Below are 20,391 nucleotides of genomic sequence, written 5' to 3'. Positions count from 1 at the left end.
ACTGGCGCCGGGGCTAGCTGGGGCACTGTAGACGGGGATAGCTGGGGCACTGGAGACGGGGATAGTTGGGGCACTGGGGACGGGGATAGCAGGGGCACTGGAGACGGGGATAGCTGGGGCACTGGCAGACGGGGATAGCTGGGTCACTGGAGACGGGGATAGCTGGGGCACTGGATACAGGGCAGCTGGGGCACTGGAGATGGGAATAGCTGGGGCACTGGAGACGGGGATAGCTGGAGACGGCGATAGCTGGGGCACTGGAGACGGGGATAGCTGGGGCACTGGAGACGGGGATAGCTGGGGCACTGGAGATGGGGATAGCTGGGGCACTGGAGATGGGGATAGCTGGGGCACTGCAGACGGGGCTCGCCGGAGCACGGGAGACGGGGATAGCTGGGTCACCTGAGACGGGGATAGCTGGGGCACTGGAGATGGGGCAGCTGGGTCACTGCATATGGGAACAGCTAAGACACGAGATGGGAATAGCTGGAGACGGATATAGCTGGGGCACTGGAGATGGGAACAGCTGGGGCACTGGAGACGGGATAGGTGGGGCACTGGAGATGGGGCAGCTGGGGCACTGGAGACCGCGACAGTTGGAGCACTGGAGACGGGGATAGCTGGGGCACTGGAGACGGGGATAGCTGGGACACTGGAGACCGGGATCGCTGGGGCACTGGAGACGGGGATAGGTGGGGCACTGGAGATGGGAACAGCTGGGGCACTGGAGACGGGGATAGGTGGGGCACTGGAAATGGGGCAGCTGGGGCACTGGATACCGGAATAGCTGGGGCACTGGAGACGGGGATAGCTGTGGCACTGGAGACGGGAATAGCTGGGGCACTGGAGGTGGGGATAGCTGGGGCACTGGAGACGGGGATTTCTGGTGCACTGGAGGCGCAGATAGCTGGGGCCCTGGAGACGGGGATAGCTGGGGCACTGGAGACGGGGATAGCTGGGGCACTGGAGACGGGGATAGCTGGGGCACTGGAGATGGGGATAGCTGGGGCACTGGAGATGGGGATAGCTGGGGCACTGCAGACGGGGCTCGCCGGAGCACGGGAGACGGGGATAGCTGGGTCACCTGAGACGGGGATAGCTGGGGCACTGGAGATGGGGCAGCTGGGTCACTGCATATGGGAACAGCTAAGACACGAGATGGGAATAGCTGGAGACGGATATAGCTGGGGCACTGGAGATGGGAACAGCTGGGGCACTGGAGACGGGATAGGTGGGGCACTGGAGATGGGGCAGCTGGGGCACTGGAGACCGCGACAGTTGGAGCACTGGAGACGGGGATAGCTGGGGCACTGGAGACGGGGATAGCTGGGACACTGGAGACCGGGATCGCTGGGGCACTGGAGACGGGGATATGTGGGGCACTGGAGATGGGAACAGCTGGGGCACTGGAGACGGTGATAGGTGGGGCACTGGAAATGGGGCAGCTGGGGCACTGGATACCGGAATAGCTGGGGCACTGGAGACGGGGATAGCTGTGGCACTGGAGACGGGAATAGCTGGGGCACTGGAGGTGGGGATAGCTGGGGCACTGGAGACGGGGATTTCTGGTGCACTGGAGGCGCAGATAGCTGGGGCCCTGGAGACGGGGATAGCTGGGGCACTGGAGACGGGGATAGCTGGGGCACTGGAGACGGTGATAGCTGGGGCACTGGAGACGGGATAGCTGGGGCTCTGGAGAGGGGGATAGCTGGGGAAATGGAGATGGGGATAGCTGGGGCACTGGAGACGGGATAGCTGGGGATCTGGAGACGGGGATAGCTGGGGAATGGAGATGGGGATAGCTGGAGACGGGGATCGCTGGTGCACTGGGGACGGGGATAGCTGGGGCACTGGAGACGGGGCTAGCTGGCGCACTGGAGACGGGAATAGCTGGGGCACAGGAGACGGGGATTTCTGGGGCACTGGAGACGGAGATAGCTGGGGCACTGGAGGCGGGGATAGCTGAGGCACTGGAGACGGGGATAGGTAAGGCACTGGAGATGGGGCAGCTGAGGCACTGGAGACGGGGATAGCTGGGGCACTGGAGACCGGGCTAGCTGGCGCACTGGAGACGGAGATAGCAGGGACACTGGAGATGGCAATAGCTGGGGCACTGGAGACGGAGATAGCTGGGGCACTGGTGGCGGGGATAGCTGTGGCACTGGAGGCGGTAATAGCTGGGGCACTGGAGACGGGGATTTTTGGGGCACTGGAGACGCAGATGGCTGGGGCACTGGATACAGGGCAGCTGGGGCACTGGAGATGGGAATAGCTGGGGCACTGCAGGCAGGTGTAGCTGAACACTGGAGACGGGGATAGCTGGGGCACTGGAGACGGGGATAGCTGGGGCACTGGCGCCGGTGATAGCGGGGGCACTGGAGAACGGGATAGCTGGGAACTGGAGACGGGGATAGCTGGGGCACTGGAGACGGGAATAGCTGTAGCATTGGCGTCGGGGATAGCTGGGTCACTGGAGACGGGAATAGCTGGGACACTGGAGATGGGGTTAGCTGGAGACGGCGATAGCTGGGGCACTGGAGACGGGTCTCGCTGGAGGATTGGAGGCGGGGATAGCTGGGGCACTGATGATGGGCATAGCTGGGGCACTGGAAGACGGGGATAGCTGGAGACGGCGAAAGCTGGGGCACTGGAGACGGGGCTCGCCGGAGCACTGGAGACGGGGATAGCTGGGGCACTGGAGACGGGTATAGCTGGAGACGGCGATAGCTGGGGCACTGGAGACGGGGATAGCTGGGGCACTGGGAGACGGGGATAGCTGGGTCACTGGAGACGGGGATAGCTGGGGCACTGGATACGGGTATATCTGGAGACGGCGATAGCTGGGGCAGTGGAGACGGGGCTCGCTGGAGGATTGGAGGCGGTGATAGCTGGGGCACTGGAGATGGGGATAGCTGGGGCACTGAAAGGCGGGTATAGCTGGAGACGGCGAATGCTGGGGCACTGGAGACGGGGCTCGCCGGAGCACTGGAGACGGGGATAGCTGGGTCACCTGAGACGGGGATAGCTGGGGCACTAGAGATGGGGCAGGTGGGTCACTGCATATGGGAACAGCTAAGACACGAGATGGGGATAGCTGGAGATGGATATAGCTGGGGCACTGGAGATGGGAACAGCTGGGGCACTGGAGACGGGATAGGTGGGGCACTTGAGATGGGACAGCTGGGGCACTGGAGACCGCGACAGTTGGAGCACTGGAGACGGGGATAGCTGGGGCACTGGAGACGGGGATAGCTGGGACACTGGAGACCGGGATCGCTGGGGCACTGGAGACGGGGATAGGTGGGGCACTGGAGATGGGAACAGCTGGGGCACTGGAGACGGGGATAGGTGGGGCACTGGAAATGGGGCAGCTGGGGCACTGGATACCGGAATAGCTGGGGCACTGGAGACGGGGATAGCTGTGGCACTGGAGACGGGAATAGCTGGGGCACTGGAGATGGGGATAGCTGGGGCACTGGAGACGGGGATTTCTGGGGCACTGGAGACGCAGATAGCTGGGGCCCTGGAGACGGGGATAGCTGGGGCACTGGAGACGGGGATAGCTGGGGCACTGTAGACGGTGATAGCTGGGGCACTGGAGACGGGATAGCTGGGGCTCTGGAGACGGGGATAGCTGGGGAAATGGAGATGGGGATAGCTGGGGCACTGGAGACGGGATAGCTGGGGATCTGGAGACGGGGATATCTGGGGAAATGGAGATGGGGATAGCTGGAGACGGGGATCGCTGGTGCACTGGGGACGGGGCTAGCTGGCGCACTGGAGACGGGGCTAGCTGGCGCACTGGAGACGGGAATAGCTGGGGCACAGGAGACGGGGATTTCTGGGGCACGGGAGACGGAGATAGCTGAGGCACTGGAGACGGGGATAGGTAAGGCACTGGAGATGGGGCAGCTGAGGCACTGGAGACGGGATTAGCTGGGGCACTGGAGACCGGGATAGCTGGCGCACTGGAGACGGGGATAGCAGGGACACTGGAGATGGCAATAGCTGGGGCACTGGTGCCGGGGATAGCTGGGGCACTGGAGACGGGGATTTCTGGGGCACTGGAGACGCAGATGGCTGGGGCACTGGAGACGGGGCTAGCTGGGGCACTGGAGACGGTGATAGCTGGGACTCTGGAGACAGGGTAGCTGGGGCACTGGAGACGGGGAAAGCTGGAGCACTGGAGAAGGGGATAGCTGAGGCACTGGAGAAGGGGATAGCTGAGGCACTGGAGACAAGGATAGCTGGGCACTGGAGACAAGGATAGCTGGGACACTTAAGACGGGGATAGCTGGGCCTCTGGAAATGGGGAAAGCTGGAGCACTGGAGACAGGGATAGCTGGGGCACAGGAGACGGGGATATCTGGGGCACTGGAGACAGTGATAGCTGGGCACTGGAGACAGTGATAGCTGGAGATGGGGAAAGCTGGGGCACTGGAGATGGGGATAGCTTGGGCACTGGCGCCGGGGATAGCTGGGGCACTGGAGACGGGGGATAGCTGGGGCACTGGCGACGGGGATAGCTGGGGCACTGGAGACGGGGATAGTTGGGGCACTGGGGACGGGGATAGCTAGGGCACTGGAGACGGGGATAGCTGGGGCACTGGAGACGGGGCTAGCTGGGGCACTGGAGACGGTGATAGCTGGGACTCTGGAGACAGGGTAGCTGGGGCACTGGAGACGGGGAAAGCTGGAGCACTGGAGACAAGGATAGCTGGGGCACTGGAGACGGGGATAGCTGGGCACTGGAGAAGGGGATAGCTGAGGCACTGGAGACAAGGATAGCTGGGCACTGGAGACAAGGATAGCTGGGACACTTAAGACGGGGATAGCTGGGCCTCTGGAAATGGGGAAAGCTGGAGCACTGGAGACAGGGATAGCTGGGGCACAGGAGACGGGGATATCTGGGGCACTGGAGACAGTGATAGCTGGGCACTGGAGACAGTTATAGCTGGAGATGGGGAAAGCTGGGGCACTGGAGATGGGGATAGCTGGGGCACTGGCGCCGGGGATAGCTGGGGCACTGGAGACGGGGGATAGCTGGGGCACTGGCGACGGGGATAGCTGGGGCACTGGAGACGGGGATAGTTGGGGCACTGGGGACGGGGATAGCTAGGGCACTGGAGACGGGGATAGCTGGGGCACTGGAGACGGGGATAGTTGGGGCACTGGAGACGGGGATAGCTAGGGCACTGGCGACGGGGATAGCTGGGGCACTGGAGACGGGGATAGTTGGGGCACTGGATACGGGGATAGCTGGGGCACTGGAGATGGGGATAGCTGGGGCACTGGCGCCGGGGATAGCTGGGGCACTGGAGACGGGGATAGTTGGGGCACTGGGGACGGGGATAGCTAGGGCACTGGCGACGGGGATAGCTGGGGCACTGGAGACGGGGATAGTTGGGGCACTGGAGACGGGGATAGCTGGGGCACTGGAGATGGGGATAGCTGGGGCACTGGCGCCGGGGATAGCTGGGGCACTGGAGACGGGGGATAGCTGGGGCACTGGCGACGGGGATAGCTGGGGCACTGGAGACGGGGATAGTTGGAGCACTGGAGACGGGGATAGCTGGGGCACTGGAGACGGGGATAGCTGAGGCACTGGAGAAGGGGATAGCTGGGACACTGGAGAAGGGGATAGCTGGGACACTTAAGACGGGGATATCTGGGCCTCTGCAAATGGGGAAAGCTGGAGCACTAGAGACAGGAATAGCCGGGGCACAGGAGTCGGGGACATCTGGGGCTCTGGAGACGAGGCTCGCTGGGACACTGGAGACAGGGATAGCTGGGGTACTGGAGACGGGGATAGCTGGGGCACTGGCGACGGGGATAGCTAGGGCACTGGAGACGGGGATAGCTGGGGCACTGGAGACGGGGATAGTTGGGGCACTGAGGACCGGGATAGCTATGGCACTGGAGGCGGTGATAGCTGGAGCACTGGAGACAGGGATAGCAGGGGCACTGGGAGACGGGGATAGCTGGGGAACTGGAGACGGGGATAGCTGGGGCACTGGCGCCGGTGATAGCTGGGGCACTGGAGACGGGGAAGCTGGGGCACTGGAGATGGGAATAGCTGGGGCACTGCAGGCAGGTGTAGCTGAACACTGGAGACGGGGACAGCTGAGGCACTGGAGATGGGGATAGCTGGGGCACTGGAAGACGGGGATAGCTGGAGATGGCGAAAGCTGGGGCACTGGAGAAGGGGCTCGCTGGAGCACTGGAGTCGGGGATAGCTGTGGCACTGGAGACGGGTATAGCTGGAGACGGCGATAGCTGGGGCACTGGAGACGGGGATAGCTGGGGCACTGGGAGATGGGGATAGCTGTGGCACTGGAGACGGGTATAGCTGGAGACGGCGATAGCTGGGGCACTGGAGACGGGGCTTGCTGGAGGATTGGAGGCGGGGATAGCTGGGGCACTGGAGATGGGGATCGCTGGGGCACTGGAAGACGGGGATAGCTGGAGATGCCGAAAGCTGGGGCACTGGAGACGGGGCTCGCTGAAGCACTGGAGACGGGGATAGCTGGGTCACCTGAGACGGGGATAGCTGGGGCACTAGAGATGGGGCAGCTGGGGCATTGCAGATGGGAACAACTGAGACACGAGATGGGGATAGCTGGAGACGGATATAGCTGGGGCACTGGAGATGGGAACAGTTGGGGCACTGGAGACGGGATAGGTGGGGCACTGGAGATGGGGCAGCTGGGGCACTGGAGACCGCGACAGTTGGAGCACTGGAGACGGGGATAGCTGGGGCACTGGAGACGGGGATAGCTGGAGACGGGGATAGCTGGGCCACTGTTGACGGGGATAGCTGGGGCTCTGGAGACGGGGATAGCTGGGGCACTGGAGACGGGGATAGCTGGGGCACTGGAGACGGGGACAGCTGGGGCACTGGAGACGCAGATAGCTGGAGCACTGGAGATATCGATAGTTGGGCACTGGAGACGGGGATAGCTGGGGCACTGGAGACGGGAATAGCTCGGACACAGAAGACGGGGATAGCTGAGGTACTGGAGACGGGGTTAGTTGGAGCACTGGAGACGGGGATAGCTAGAGACGGATAGCTGGGGCACTGGACATGGGGATAGCTGGAGCACTGGAGACGTGGATATCTGGGACACTGGAGACGGGATCGGTGGGGCACTGGTGATGGGGATAGCAGGAGCACTGGAGATGGGGATATCTGGTACACTGGAGAAGCGGATAGCTGGGGCATTGGAGACGGGGATAGCTGGGGCACTGGAGACGGGGATTGCTGGGACACTGGAGACGGGGATAGATGGGGCACTGTGGTTGGGGATAGATGGGACACTAGAGACGGGGCTAGCTGGGGCACTGGTGGCGGGGATAGCTGGAAAACTTGAGACGGGGATAGCTGCATCACTGGAGACGGGGATATCTGGGGCACTGGAGTCACGGATAGCTGGGGAACTGGAGAAGCGGACAGTTGGGGCACTGGGGATGGGGATAGCTGGTGCAATGGAGACGGGGACAGCTGGAGCACTGGAGACGGGGATAGCTGGGGCACTGGAGACGGGGAAAGCTGGGGCACTGGAGACGGGGATAGCTGGGGAACTGGAGAAGGGGATAGCTGGGACATTGAAGACGGGGATAGCTGGAGCACTGGAGACGGGGCTAGCAGGGGCACTGGGGATGGGATTAGCTGGGGCATTGGAGACGGGGGATTGATGGGGCACTGTAGACGGGGATAGCTGGAGTGGGGATAGCTGGGGCTCTGGAGACGGGGATAGATGGGGCACTGGTAGACGGGGATAGCTGGGTCACTGGAGACCGGATAACTGGGGCACTGGAGACGGGGTTGCTGGGGCACTGGAGACGGGGATAACTGGGGCACTGTAGACGGGGATAGCTGGGGCACTGGAGATGGGGATAGCTGGGGCACTGGAGACGGGGATAGCTGGGACACTGGGGACGGGGATAGCTGGGACACTGGAGACGGGGACAGCAGGGGCCCTGGAGACGGGGCTAGCTGGGGCACGGGAGACGGGGATAGCTGTGGCACTGGAGATGGGGATAGATGGGGCACTGATGACGGAGATCGCTGGGGCCCTGGAGATGTAGCGAGCTGGGCCACTGGAGATGGGGGTAGCTGGGGCACTGGAGGCAGAGATAACTGGGGCATTGGAGACGGGGATAGTGGGGCAGAGAAGACGGGGGTAGCTGGGGCACTGGATCAGGGGGTAGCTGGGTCACTGGAGACGGGATAGCTGGGGCACTGGAGACGGGGTAACTGGGGCACTGGAGACGGGGATAGCTGGGGCAGAGAAGACGGGGATAGCTGGGGCACTGGATCAGGGGATAGCTGGGGCACTGGAGACGGGATAACTGGGGCAGAGAAGACGGGGATAGCTGGGGCACTGGATCAGGGGATAGCTGTGGCACTAGAGACGGGGTAGCTGGGGCACTGGAGACGGGGATATCTGGGGCACTGGAGACGGGGCTAGCTGGGGCACTGGAGACGGGGATAGCTGGGACACTGGGAGACAGGGATAGCTGGGGCACTGGAGACGGGAATAGCTGGGGCACTGGAGACGGGGATAGCTGGGGCACTGTATACGGGGATAGCTGGGGCACTTGAGACGGGGATAGCTGGGGCACTGGAGACGGGGATAGCGGGGACACTGGAGATGGGGGTAGCTGGGGACCTGGAGACGGGGATAGCTGGGGCACTGGAGACGGGGGTAGCTGGGAAACTGGAGACCGGGACAGCTGGGGCACTGGGAGATGGGGATAGCAGGGCCACTCGTGACGGGGATAGCAGGGGCACTGGAGAAGGGGATAGGTGGGAACTGGAGACGGGGATAGCTGTAGCATTGGCGTCGTGGATAGCTGGGTCACTGGAGACGGGAATAGCTGGGACACTGGAGACGGGTATAGCTGGAGACGGCGATAGCTGGGGCACTGGAGACGGGGCTCGCAGGAGGATTGGAAGCGGGGATAGCTGGGGCACTGGAGATGGGGATAGCTGGGGCACTGGAAGACGGGGATAGCTGGAGATGGCGAAAGCTGGGGCACTGGAGAAGGGGCTCGCTGGAGCACTGGAGTCGGGGATAGCTGTGGCACTGGAGACGGGTATAGCTGGAGACGGCGATAGCTGGGGCACTGGAGACGGGGATAGCTGGGGCACTGGGAGATGGGGATAGCTGGGTCACTGGAGACGGGGATAGCTGGGGCACTGGGAGATGGGGATAGCTGTGGCACTGGAGACGGGTATAGCTGGAGACGGCGATAGCTGGGGCACTGGAGACGGGGCTTGCTGGAGGATTGGAGGCGGGGATAGCTGGGGCACTGGAGATGGGGATCGCTGGGGCACTGGAAGACGGGGATAGCTGGAGATGCCGAAAGCTGGGGCACTGGAGACGGGGCTCGCTGAAGCACTGGAGACGTGGATAGCTGGGTCACCTGAGACGGGGATAGCTGGGGCACTAGAGATGGGGCAGCTGGGGCATTGCAGATGGGAACAACTGAGACACGAGATGGGGATAGCTGGGGCACTGGAGATGGGAACAGTTGGGGCACTGGAGACGGGATAGGTGGGGCACTGGAGATGGGGCAGCTGGGGCACTGGAGACCGCGACAGTTGGAGCACTGGAGACGGGGATAGCTGGGGCACTGGAGACGGGGATAGCTGGAGACGGGGATAGCTGGGCCACTGTTGACGGGGATAGCTGGGGCTCTGGAGACGGGGATAGCTGGGGCACTGGAGACGGGGATAGCTGGGGCACTGGAGACGGGGATAGCTGGGGCACTGGAGACGCAGATAGCTGGAGCACTGGAGATATCGATAGTTGGGCACTGGAGACGGGGATAGCTGGGGCACTGGTGACGGGAATAGCTCGGACACAGAAGACGGGGATAGCTGAGGTACTGGAGACGGGGTTAGTTGGAGCACTGGAGACGGGGATAGCTAGAGACGGATAGCTGGGGCACTGGAGACGGGGATATCTGGGCACTGGAGACGGGATCGGTGGGGCACTGGTGATGGGGATAGCAGGAGCACTGGAGATGGGGATATCTGGTACACTGGAGAAGCGGATAGCTGGGGCATTGGAGACGGGGATAGCTGGGGCACTGGAGACGGGGATTGCAGGGACACTGGAGACGGGGATTGATGGGGCACTGTGGTTGGGGATAGATGGGACACTGGAGACGGGGCTAGCTGGGGCACTGGTGGCGGGGATAGCTGGGAAACTTGAGACGGGGATAGCTGCATCACTGGAGACGGGGATATCTGGGGCACTGGAGTCACGGATAGCTGGGGAACTGGAGAAGCGGACAGTTGGGGCACTGGGGATGGGGATAGCTGGTGCAATGGAGACGGGGACAGCTGGAGCACTGGAGACGGGGATAGCTGGGGCACTGGAGACGGGGATAGCTGGGGCACTGGAGACGGGGATAGCTGGGGAACTGGAGAAGGGGATAGCTGGGACATTGAAGACGGGGATAGCTGGAGCACTGGAGACTGGGCTAGCAGGGGCACTGGGGATGGGATTAGCTGGGGCATTGGAGACGGGGGATTGATGGGGCACTGTAGACGGGGATAGCTGGAGTGGGGATAGCTGGGGCTCTGGAGACGGGGATAGATGGGGCACTGGTAGACGGGGATAGCTGGGTCACTGGAGACCGGATAACTGGGGCACTGGAGACGGGGTTGCTGGGGCACTGGAGACGGGGATAACTGGGGCACTGTAGACGGGGATAGCTGGGGCACTGGAGATGGGGGTAGCTGGGGCACTGGAGACGGGGATAGCTGGGACACTGGGGACGGGGATAGCTGGGGCACTGGAGACGGGGCTAGCTGGGGCACTGGAGACGGGGATAGCTGGGATACTGGGAGACAGGGATAGCTGGGGCACTGGAGACGGGAATAGCTGGGGCACTGGAGACGGGGATAGCTGGGGCACTGTATACAGGGATAGCTGGGGCACTTGAGACGGGGATAGCTGGGGCACTGGAGACGGGGATAGCGGGGACACTGGAGATGGGGGTAGCTGGGGACCTGGAGACGGGGATAGCTGGGGCACTGGAGACGGGGGTAGCTGGGAAACTGGAGACCGGGACAGCTGGGGCACTGGGAGATGGGGATAGCAGGGCCACTGGTGACGGGGATAGCAGGGGCACTGGAGACGGGGATAGCTGGGACACTGGAGATGGGGATAACTGGGGCACTGGTGACGGGGATAGCTGGGGCACTGGAGACAGGGGATAGATGGGGCACTGGAGACGGGTATATCTGGAGATGGGGATAGCTGGGGCTCTGGCGACGGGGATAGATGGGGCACTGGTAGACGGGGATAGCTGGGTCACTGGAGACGGGGATAGCTGGGTCACTGGAGACGGGGATATCTGGGGCACTGGAGACGGAGCTCGCTGGCCCTCTGGAGACGGGGATAGGTGGGGCACTGGAGAAGGGGCAGATGGGGCACTGGCGATCTGGATAGCTGGGGCATTGGAGACGGGGATAGCTGAGGCACTGGAGACGGGGTAACTGGGGCACTGGAGACGGGGATAGCTGGGCTAGAGAAGACGTGGATAGCTGGTGCACTGGAGTCGGGGATAGCTGGGGCACTGGAGACGGGATAACTGGGGCACTGGAGACGGGATAGCTGGGGCACTGGAGACGGGGATCGCTGGGGCACTGGAGACATGGATAGCTGGAGACGGGGATAGCTGGGGCACTGGAGACGGGGATAGCTGGGCACTGGAGACGGGAATAACTGGAGCATTGTAGACGGGGATAGCTGGGGCACTGGAGACGGGGATATCTGGGGCACTGGAGACGGGGATAGCTGTGGCACTGGAGACGGGGATAGCTGGGGCACTGGAGACGGGGATAGCTATGACACTGGAGACGGAGATAGCTGGGGCACTGGAGACATGGACAGCTGGAGACGGAGATAGCAGGGGCACTGGAGACGGGGTTAGCTGTGGCACTGGAGACGGGGATAGCTGGGGCACTGGGAGATAGGGATAGCTGGGGCACTGGAGACGGGAATAGCTGGGGCACTGGAGAAGGGGATAGCTGGGGCACTGGAGACGGAGATAGCAGGGGCACTGGAGACGGGGATAGCTGGGGCACTGGAGACGGCGATAGCTGGGGCACTGGAGACAAGGACAGCTGGAGACGGGGATAGCTGGGACACTGGAGACGGGGATAGCTGGGCACTGGAAACGGGAATAACTGGAGCACTGGGGACGGGGATAGCTGGGGCACAGGAGACGGGGCAGCTGGGGCACTGGAGATGGGAATAGCTGGGGCACTGCAGGCAGGTGTAGCTGAACACTGGAGACGGGGATAGCTGGGGAACCGGAGACGGGGGTATCTGGGGCACTGGCGCCGGTGATAGCGGGGGCACTGGAGAAGGGGATAGCTGGGAACTGGAGACGGGGATAGCTGTAGCATTGGCGTCGGGGATAGCTGGGTCACTGGAGACGGGAATAGCTGGGACACTGGAGACGGGTATAGCTGGAGACGGCGATAGCTGGGGCACTGGAGACGGGGCTCGCTGGAGGATTGGAGGCGGGGATAGCTGGAGCACTGGAGATGGGGATAACTGGGGCACTGGAGACGGGTATAGCTGGAGACGGCGATAGCTGGGGCACTGGAGACGGGGCTGGCTGGAGGATTGGAGGCGGGGATAGCTGGGGTACTGGAGATGGGGATAGCTGGGGCACTGGAAGACGGGGATAGCTGGAGACGGCGAAAGCTGGGGCACTGGAGAAGGGGCTCGCTGGAGCACTGGAGACGGGGATAGCTGGGGCACTGGAGACGGGTATAGCTGGAGACGGGGATAGCTGGGGCACTGGAGACGGGGATAGCTGGGGCACTGGGAGACGGGGATAGCTGGGTCACTGGAGACGGGGATAGCTGTGGCACTGGAGACGGGTATAGCTGGAGACTGCGATAGCTGGGGCACTGGAGACGGGGCTTGCTGGAGGATTGGAGGCGGGGATAGCTGGGGCACTGGAGATGTGGATTGCTGGGGCACTGGAAGACGGGGATAGCTGGAGATGCCGAAAACTGGGGCACTGGGGAAGGGGCTCGCTGGAGCACTGGAGACGGGGCTCGCTGGAGCACTGGAGCCGGGGATAGCTGGGTCACCTGAGACGGGGATAACTGGGGCACTAGAGATGGGGCAGCTGGGGCATTGCAGATGGGAACAACTGAGACACGAGATGGGGATAGCTGGAGACGGATATAGCTGGGGCACTGGAGATTGGAACAGCTGGGGCACTAGAGACGGGATAGGTGGGGCACTGGAGATGGGGCAGCTGGGGCACTGGAGACCGCGACAGTTGGAGCACTGGAGACGGGGATAGCTGGGGCACAGGAGAGGGGGATAGCTGTGGCACTGGAGGCGGGCATAGCAGCGGCTCTGGAGACGGGGCTAGCTGGGGCACTGGAGACGTGGATAGCTGGGGCACTGGGAGACAGGATAGCTGGGGCACTGGAGACGGGAATAGCTGGGGCACTGGAGACGGGGATAGCTGGAGACGGATAGCTGGGGTACTGGACATGGGGATAGCTGGAGCACTGGAGACGGGGATATCTGGGACACTGGAGACGGGATCTGTGGAGCACTGGTGATGGGGACAGCAGGAGCACTGGAGATGGGGATATCTGGTACACTGGAGAAGCGGATAGTTGGGGCATTGGAGACGGGGATAGCTCGGGCACTGGAGATGGGGATAGCTGGGGCACTGGAGACGGGGATTGCTGGGACACTGGAGACGTGGATAGATGGGGCACTGTGGTTGGGGATAGATGGGACACTGCAGACGGGGCTAGCTGGGGCACTGGTGGCGGGGATAGCTGGGAAACTTGAGACGGGGATAGCTGCGTCACTGGAGATGGGCATATCTGGGGCACTGGAGTCACGGATAGCTGGGGAACTGGAGAATGGGATAGCTGGGTCATTGTAGACGGGGCTAGCAGGGTCACTGGGGATTGGGATAGCTGGGGCACTGGAGAGGGGATAGCTGGAGATGGGGATAGCTGGTGCTTTGGAGACGGGGGTAGATGGGGCACTGGTAGACGGGGATAGCTGGGTCACTGGAGACGGGGATAGCTGGGGCACAGGAGACGGGGATAGCTGGGGCACTGGAGAAGGGGATAGCTGGGGTATTGGAGGCGGAGCTCGCTGGCGCTCTGAAGACGGGGATACGTGGGGCACTGGAGAAGGGGCAGCTGGGGCACTGGCGACCGGGATAGCTGGCGCATTGGGGACTGGGATAGCTGGGGCACTGGAGACGGGGCTGGCAGGGGCACTGGAGACGGGGATAGCTGGGGCATTGGAGACGGGGATAGCTGGGGCACTGGAGACCGGATAACTGGGGCACTGGAGACGGTGTTGCAGGGGCACTGGAGACAGGGATATCTGGGGCACTGGAGACGGGGATAGCTGGGGCACTGGAGACGGGGATAGCTGGGGCACTGGCGACGGTGATAGCTGGGACACTGGAGACGGGGACAGCAGGGGCACTGTAGACGCGGCTAGCTGGGACACGGGAGACGGGGATAGATGGGGCACTGATGACGGAGATCGCTGGGGCCCTGGAGATGTAGCGAGCTGGGCCACTGGAGATGGGGGTAGCTAGGGACCTGGAGACGGGGATAGCTGGGACACTGGAGATGCCGACAGTTGGGACATTGTTGACGGGGATAGCTGGGGCACTGGAGGCAGAGATAACTGGGGCATTGGAGACGGGGATAGCTGGGGCAGAGAAGACGGGGATAGCTGGGGCACTGGAGATGGGGATAGGTGGGGCACTGGTGACGGAGATCGCTGGGGCCCTGGAGATGTAGATAGCTGGGGCACTGGAGGCGGGGATAGTAGGGGCACTGGAGACGGGGATAGCTGGGACTCTGGAGACGGGGATAGCTGGGGCACTGGTGACGGGGATAGCTGGGGCACTGGAGACAGGGGATTGATGGAGCACTGGAGACGGGGATAGCTGGAGATGGGGATAGCTGGGGCTCTGGAGACGGGGATAGATGTGGCACTGGTAGACGGGGATGGCTGGGTCACTGGAGACGGGGATAGCTGGGGCACAGGAGTCGGGGATAGCTGGGGCACTGGAGACGGGGAGAGCTGGGGTACTGGAGGCGGGGCTCGCTGGCGCTCTGGAGACGGGGATACGTTGGGCACTGGAGAAGGGGCAGCTGGGGCACTGGCGACCGGGATAGCTGGGGCATTGGAGACTGGGATAGCTGCGGCACTGGTGACGGGGATAGCAGGGGCACTGGAGACGGGGATAGCTGGGGAATTGGAGACGGGGATAGCTGGGGCACTGGAGACCGGGTAACTGGGGCACTGGAGACGGGGTAGCAGGGGCCCTGGAGACAGGGATATCTGTGGCACTGGAGACGGGGATAGCTGGGGCGCTGGAGACGGGTATAGCTGGGGCACTGTAGACGGGATAGCTGGGGCACTGGAGATGGGGATAGCTGGGGCACTGGAGACGGGGATAGCTGGGACACTGGAGGCGGGATAGCTGGGCACTGGAGACGGGAATAACTGGAGCATTGGAGACGGGGATAGCTGGGGCACTGGCGACGGTGATAGCTGGGACACTGGAGACGGGGATAGTGGGGCAGAGAAGACGGGGATAGCTGGTGCACTGGATCAGGGGATAACTGGGGCACTGGAGACGGGATAGCTGGGGCACTGGAGACGGGGCTAGCTGGGGCACTGGAGACGGGGATATCTGGGGAACTGGAGACGGGGCTAGCTGTGGCACTGGAGACGGGGTAGCTGGGGCACTGGATACGGGGATATCTGGGGCACTGGAGACGGGGATAGCTGGGGCACTGGAGACGGGGATAGCTGGGGCACTGGGAGACAGGGATAGCTGGGGCACTGGAGACGGGAATAGCTGGGGCACTGGAGACGGGGATAGCTGGGGCACTGGATACGGGGATAGCTGGGGCACTTGAGACGGGGATAGCTGGGGCACTGGAGACGGGGATAGCGGGGACACTGGAGATGGGGGTAGCTGGGGACATGGACACGGGGATAGCTGGGGCACTGGAGACGGGGGTAGCTGGGAAACTGGAGACCGGGACAGCTGGGGCACTGGGAGATGGGGATAGCAAGGCCACTGGTGACGGGGATAGCAGGGGCACTGGAGACGGGGATAGCTGGGACACTGGAGATGGGGATAACTGGGGCACTGGTGACGCGGATAGCTGGGGCACTGGAGACAGGGGATAGATGGGGCACTGGAGACGGGTATATCTGGAGATGGGGATAGCTGGGGCTCTGGCGACGGGGATAGATGGGTCACTGGAGACGGGGATAGCTGGGTCACTGGAGACGGGGATAGCTGGGTCACTGGAGACGGGGATATCTGGGGCACTGGAGACGGAGCTCGCTGGCGCTCTGGAGACGGGGATAGCTGGGGCACTGGAGACGGGGATAGCTGGGGCAGAGAAGACGTGGATAGCTGGTGCACTGGTGTCGGGGATAGCTGGGACACTGGAGACGGGGATAGCTGGGACACTGGAGACGGGGATAGCTGGGCACTGGAGACGGGAATAACTGGAGCATTGTAGACGGGGATAGCTGGGGCACTGGAGACGGGGATATCTGGGGCACTGGAGACGGGGATAGCTGTGGCACTGGAGACGGGGATAGCTGGGGCACTGGAGACGGGGATAGCTGGGACACTGGAGACGCAGATAGCTGGGGCACTGGAGACATGGGCAGCTGGAGACGGAGATAGCTGGGGCACTGGAGACGGGGTTAGCTGTGGCACTGGAGACGGGGATAGCTGGGGCACTGGGAGATACGGATAGCTGGGGCACTGGAGACGGGAATAGCTGGGGCACTGGAGACGGGGATAGCTGGGGCACTGGAGACGGAGATAGCAGGGGCACTGGAGACGGGGATAGCTGGGGCACCGGACACGGCGATAGCTGGGGCACTGGAGACAAGGACAGCTGGAGACGGGGATAGCTGGGACACTGGAGACGGGGATAGCTGGGCACTGGAGACGGGTATAACTGGAGCACTGGGGACGGGGATAGCTGGGGCACTGGAGATGGGAATAGCTGGGGCACTGCAGGCAGGTGTAGCTGAACACTGGAGACGGGGATAGCTGGGGCACTGGAGACGGGGATAGCTGGGGCACTGGAGAAGGGGATAGCTGGGAACTGGAGACGGGGATAGCTGGGGCACTGGAGAAGGGGATAGCTGGGAACTGGAGACGGGGATAGCTGGGACACTGGAGACGGGTATAGCTGGATACGGCGATAGCTGGGGCACTGGAGACGGGGCTCGCTGGAGGATTGGAGGCGGGGATAGCTGGGGCACTGGAGATGGGGATAGCTGGAGACGGCGAAAGCTGGGGCACGGGAGAAGGGGCTCGCTGGAGCACTGGAGACGGGGATAGCTGGGGCACTGGAGACGGGTATAGCTGGAGACGGCGATAGCTGGGGCACTGGAGACGGGGATAGCTGGGGCACTGGGAGACGGGGATAGCTGGGTCACTGGAGACGGGGATAGCTGTGGCACTGGAGACGGGTATAGCTGGAGACGGCGATAGCTGGGGCACTGGAGACGGGGCTTGCTGGAGGAGTGGAGGCGGGGATAGCTGGGGCACTGGAGATGGGGATTGCTGGGGCACTGGAAGACGGGGATAGCTGGAGATGCCGAAAACTGGGACACTGGAGACGGGGCTCGCTGGAGCACTGGAGACGGGGATAGCTGGGTCACCTGATACGGGGATAACTGGGGCACTAGAGATGGGGCAGCTGGGGCATTGCAGATGGGAACAACTGAGACACGAGATGGGGATAGCTGGAGACGGATATAGCTGGGGCACTGGAGATGGGGATAGCTGTGGCACTGGAGGCGGGCATAGCAGCGGCTCTGGAGTCGGGGCTAGCTGGGGCACTGGAGACGGGGATAGCTGGGGCACTGGAGACGGGGATAGCTGGGGCACTGGAGACGGGGATAGCGGGGTCTCTGCAGATGGGGGTAGCTGGGGACCTGGAGACGGGGGTAGCTGGGGCACTGGAGACGGGGATAGCTGGGAAACTGGAGACCGGGACAGCTGGGGCACTGGGAGATGGGGATAGCAGGGCCACTGGTGACGGGGATAGCAGGGGCACTGGAGACGGGGATAGCTGGGACACTGGAGATGGGGATAGCTGGGGCACTGCTGACGGGGATAGCTGTGGCACTGGAGACAGGGGATAGATGGGGCACTGGGGACGGGGATAGCTGGAGATGGGGATAGCTGGGGCTCTGGCGACGGGGATAGATGGGGCACTGGTAGACGGGGACAGCTGGGTCACTGGAGACGGGGATAGCTGGGTCACTGGAGACGGTGATATCCATGGCACTGGAGACGGAGCTCGCTGGCGCTCTGGAGACGGGGATAGGTGGGGCACTGGAGAAGGGGCAGCTGGGGCACTGGCGATCTGGATAGCTGAGGCACTGGAGACGGGGTAACTGGGGCACTGGAGACGGGGATAGATGGGGCAGAGAAGACGTGGATAGCTGGTGCACTGGAGTCGGGGATAGCTGGGGCACTGGAGACGGGATAGCTGGGGCACTGGAGACGGGGATAGCTGGGGCAATGGAGACGGGGATCGCTGGGGCACTGGAGACATGGATAGCTGGAGACGGGGATAGCTGGGCACTGGAGACGGGGATAGCTGGGCACTGGAGACGGGAATAACGGGAGCATTGCAGCCGGGGATAGCTGGGGCACTGGAGGGGGATATCTAGGACACTGGAGACGGGGTTAGCTGTTGCACTGGAGACGGGGATAGCTGGGGCACTGGAGACGGGGATAGCTGGGACAACGGAGACGGGAATAGCTGGGGCACTGGAGACATGGATAGCTGGAGACGGGGATAGCTGGGGCACTGGAGACGGGGTTAGCTGTGGCACTGGAGACGGGGATAGCTGGTGCACAGGAGACGGGAATAGCTGGGGCACTGGAGACGGGGATAGCTGGGGCACAGGAGACGGGAATAGCTGGGGCACTGGAGACGGGGATTGCTGGGGCACAGGAGACGGGAATAGCTGGGGCACTGGAGACGGAGATAGCAGGGGCACTGGAGACGGGGATAGCTGGTGCACTGGAGACGGCGATAGCTGGGGCACTGGAGACAAGGACAGCTGGAGACGGAGATAGCTGGGACACTGGAGACGGGGATAGCTGGGCACTGGAGACGGGAATAACTGGAGCACTGGGGGCGGGGATAGCTGGGGCACTGGAGATGGGAATAGCTGGGGCTCTGCAGGCAGGTGTAGCTAAACACTGGAGACCGGGATAGCTGGGGCACTGGAGACGGGGATAGCTGGGGCACTGGCGCCGGTGATAGCTGGGGCACTGGAGAAGGGGATAGCTGGGAACTGGAGACGGGGATAGCTGTAGCATTGGCGTCGGGGATAGCTGGGTCACTGGAGACGGGAATAGCTGGGACACTGGAGACGGGTATAGCTGGAGACGGCGATAGCTGGAGTACTGGAGACGGGGCTCGCTGGAGGATTGGAGGCGGGAATAGCTGGAGCACTGGAGATGGGCATAGCTGGGGCACTGCAGACGGGTATAGCTGGAGAAGGCGATAGCTGGGGCACTGGAGACGGGGCTCGCTGGAGGATTGGAGCCGGGGATAGCTGGGGCACTGGAGATGGGGATAGCTGGGGCACTGGAAGACGGGGATAGCTGGAGACGGCGAAAGCTGGGGCACTGGAGAAGGGGCTCGCTGGAGCACTGGAGACGGGGATAGCTGGGGCACTGGAGACGGGTATAGCTGGAGACGGCGATAGCTTGGGCACTGGGAGACGGGGATAGCTGGGTCACTGGAGCCGGGGATAGCTGTGGCACTGGAGACGGGTATAGCTGGAGACGGCGATAGCTGGGGCACTGGAGACGGGGCTTGCTGGAGGATTGGAGGCGGGGATAGCTGGGGCACTGGAGATGGGGATTGCTGGGGCACTGGAAGACGGGGATGGCTGGAGATGCCGAAAGCTGGGGCACTGGAGACGGGGCTCGCTGGAGCACTGGAGACGGGGATAGCTGGGTCACCTGAGACGGGGATAGCTGGGGCACTAGAGATGGGGCAGCTGGGGCATTGCAGATGGGAACAACTGAGACACGAGATGGGGATAGCTGGAGACGGATATAGCTGGGGCACTGGAGATGGGAACAGCTGGGGCACTGGAGACGGGATAGGTGGGGCACTGGAGACCGCGACAGTTGGAGCACTGGAGACGGGGATAGCTGGGGAACAGGAGACGGGGATAGCTGTGGCACTGGAGGCGGGCATAGCAGCGGCACTGGAGACGGGGACACCTGGGGCACTGGAGATGGGGATAACTGGGGCACAGGAGACGGGGATAGCTG

The 20,391-nt window shown here is 63.1% G+C and overlaps 1 long non-coding RNA gene across 2 annotated transcripts in view; it reads left to right on the top strand.

Moving 5' to 3' along the window:
* LOC140395880 (uncharacterized) overlaps positions 1 to 20,391 on the top strand; it is a 127,177-nt gene that overhangs the window by 23,724 nt on the left and 83,062 nt on the right. The gene's annotated exons all lie outside the window — the stretch shown is intronic.

Source organism: Scyliorhinus torazame, chromosome 19 (assembly GCF_047496885.1).
Source record: "Scyliorhinus torazame isolate Kashiwa2021f chromosome 19, sScyTor2.1, whole genome shotgun sequence".
NCBI lineage: Eukaryota > Metazoa > Chordata > Chondrichthyes > Carcharhiniformes > Scyliorhinidae > Scyliorhinus > Scyliorhinus torazame.
Note: the sequence above shows the minus strand (reverse complement) of the source record. Positions and strands in the feature narration are given on the sequence as shown.